The sequence below is a fragment of the Salarias fasciatus genome, chromosome 1, assembly GCF_902148845.1.
Source record: "Salarias fasciatus chromosome 1, fSalaFa1.1, whole genome shotgun sequence".
Taxonomy (NCBI): Eukaryota; Metazoa; Chordata; class Actinopteri; order Blenniiformes; family Blenniidae; genus Salarias; species Salarias fasciatus.
This window is the reverse complement of record NC_043745.1, coordinates 3,900,249-3,903,590: the sequence shown is the minus strand read 5'-3', so window position 1 is coordinate 3,903,590 and position 3,342 is coordinate 3,900,249. Positions and strand designations below refer to the sequence as shown.

The 3,342-nt window shown below is 46.8% G+C and overlaps 1 pseudogene; it reads right to left on the bottom strand.

Annotated features, from left to right (window-relative positions):
• Window positions 1–1,093: 1,093 nt before the first annotated feature.
• On the bottom strand, window positions 1,094–2,713 carry LOC115386784 (solute carrier family 2, facilitated glucose transporter member 3 pseudogene; annotated as a pseudogene).
• Between the last annotated feature and the right edge of the window lie 629 nt (window positions 2,714–3,342).

Sequence of the window (3,342 nt, the reverse complement as noted above, 5' to 3'; positions counted from 1 at the left end):
AACAGTCATCAGGCCAAGGAAAAAAAAAAATCAGTGGAATTAATTCAGATTCAACAAGGCACTGAAGAGGAGAAAACTAACACCATGCTTATTTCTTACACTTTCAATATATTTACAAGAAGCCGTGCATTCATTAGAAACTAATAATAATGCATTGGTTTTATATAGCGCTTTTCAGGACACTCAAAGACGCTTTACATTGCTCATTCACACCATACTGGGTGGAGGTAAGCTACTGCTGTAGCCACAGCTGCCCTGGGGTAGACTGACGGAAGGGAGGCTGCCAGTCTGCGCCATCGGCCCCTCCGACCACTCACTCTCACAACTTTCATACTAGGCAAGGTGGGTGAAGTGTCTTGCCCAAGGACATAACGACAGTTTTACACCTGCGGGAGCGGGGATCGAACCGCCAACCTTCCAGTTATAAGACGACCTGCTCTACCAACTGAGCTACCATCACCAGGAAACTAGAAACTAGTCAAGTAGCTAAAGTGCAAACAAGACACTGCTAAGCTCAAAGTGCTTCCTCATCAGTTCACACACGCGTTGAGACAAAGACGCAACTGTACAAACAATATTACTGAGCATTGAGCGGCCACTGCAGCAGGTGAGCATCATGTAGCAACCTGACACACTACAGTTCATAAACACGTTTCAGCCCAACATGGAGCAAAAAACAACAGTTTTGTGTGTTAACGGTTGAAATAAATAGAACTCACTTAGTATTTTTACTCAACGCCATCGCTATACAGCGAAAGACTCATTGTATGTTGTGTGTTGAAAAACCAGCTGATCATAACTTTGTATTTGTCCCTCAACAGAGAGTAAGCACTTTGAAATGGAGTTTTAGAGATTGCAACATATTTATGGATTTTCCAGATGGTGCTTTAAAGAAAGGTTTCAAGTACATGAATATTAAATGTATTTCCAGTGCTACAACAGTTTGAACAAACTGAAGGTCTTAACCACCTCAGTATTTTTATCTACACAGTAAACATGAAATAAAAACCCTAAACATTTTAAAAATAACATCAACACACGGAGTCAGCTCCTTCTGAACGCACCCTGCTGTTCTGTCATGACCTGAGAGTTACTCAACATAACTCTGACAAGTGCTAAATGCTATAAACACGTTCCTGAAATCATTTGTACTCTGTTCTCACGACACACTCATTGTTTATCTGGAGACATGTCCACCATGGAGAACTTCTCTGTGGGAGACATGGGTGGGTCTTTACTGTCCAGCTGGCCAGGAGTGACGCCCTGAGGCACCAGCGAGTGGGAGGGCTTCGCCGCGGATCCCTGAGCGATGTGAAAAGTTCTGCCCTTTGTCTCGGGAACTCGCAAGAAGGTGAAGACGAAGAAAAGATGAGGAGAGCCACTAAGATGAGGAAGACGTAAGGACCACTAATTTCCGCCAGTTTAGGGAAATCCAGCCCCACCAGGAAGTTGGCGGTCCAGTTGGAGCAGCCAGAAACGGCCATGGCGGCGGGTCGAGTCTCTGAGAGAAGAGCTCAGCCACGATGAACCAGGGAATGGGACCCGGACCCATCTCAAAGCTGGCCACGAAGCCGAACACCGCCACGATCGCCAAATCGCTGAGAGACGTGTTTTTCTCCACTAAAGCCAGGAAGATGGTCACGAGGACAGCGCAGACCGCCATCCCACCCAGTCCGATCAGGTGCAAAGTCCTCCGGCCCGCCCGCTCAACCAGGAACAGAGAAACGACCGTAAACACGGTGTTGACCACTCCGGCTCCGATGGTGGTGTAGATGGGTTCAGTGTTCAATATGTTGGTAGAGTAGTAAAAGACAGCGTTGATGCCAGACAGCTGCTGGGAGAGCTGGATGATGATGGCGATGGCGATGACGATCGGCTGGCGATAGTTTGGAGAGTGGAAAAGTTCCAAGATGGTCACTTTCTTTTCCATGGCCATCTTCATCCCTTCTCCTTCATCTCTTGGATGTCATTGTTCACGTCTTCACTGCCGCACAGATGCACCAGTGCTTTTCTTGCCTCCTCCTCCTGGTTCAGGATGATCAGCAGGTAATGGGAACTCTCGGGGCAGAAGGGCAGCAGGATGCTTTGCAGTATGACGGGCAGGACAGTGAGAGCGAGCGAGCAGCAGAGGCCACAGAGTCTCCGAGCCCAGCAGGGACTCCAAATCAAAGATCTGCGTCACCAGGATGCCAATGACCACCCTGAGCTGGTGGAGTGTGCCGAAGGCTTCTCGGACCGCCGTGGGACTGATCTCGCCCACATACATGGGCGTCAAACTCGTGCACAGACCGCAGAACATCAGCCGGCCAATGATGACCATCTCATAGGACCGACTCACAGCTGACAGCCCCATCAGCCCGTCGCCCAGGACAGCCAGAATGTTGGTGATCAGCATGGACTTCTGTCTTCCAAATTTTTTCACCATGGTTCCAACAGAGAAGGACCCCACCATACCCCCTGCACTGAAGATGGCCACAGCAAAGCTCCACACCATGGTGGTTGCCCCTGGGCTGAAGGGCTCACCGTATCGCTCCATGGACACATAGTTAAAGAAGGCTCTGAGTTTCTGTTCAGGTGCGTTGATGACTCCAGTGTTGTGGCCAAACTGCAGGGAGCCGATGATGGCCGTTGAAACGCAGTAGAGAAGGTATGCGATCACCTTTGTCTTGGGCTTCTCATCCTCCAGCTGCTGCATCTTGGGCTCTGTGGTTTGACAAAATATTCAGATGAACAGTTGAAGGACGCCCCCCCACTCAGTGTTCACACACACCCTGCCCTCGTCTCCCTCCACCAGGTCAATGTGGCGCAGCTACTCCATGTAGCAAGCATTGGTACCAGTACCGATGATGATGCCACTGGTCAGGCAAAACACTACCGCTTTTGTCCACTGGCGCCGCCAAAATCATAGAAAACTTAAAGTTCCTTAGTGTTGCTTTAAGTTCTGTAGTAACAGAATATCATTGTACATTTAACTGTATTTGCTTGGTTTTTGTTTTGCAGTTTTTCTGTTTTGAAATTACAAAGAAATTTGAATATTGTAACATCAAGTGTCTGTACAAGTAATAGTTTTGTATGGTAAAACATCTAACAAAAAATTTCTGTTAATTCAACAGTGTTTTATTGTTTTTCAGTTTACATTTTTCTTCAGTCACCATTTTACAGTAATTTTCCATGAATTTCACAGACATTTTTTACAGTGTATCTTTGTAGCCTCAGATCATTTTTAAACAAGAACTTTCTGTTAGAAAGTTGTGTATGTGTGTGTTCATTCAAAAGTAGTTAGCAGTCTTTCAGTAGTGCTCAATGATTTCAAATGTTTCATTATAGAACCTTCATGGGACA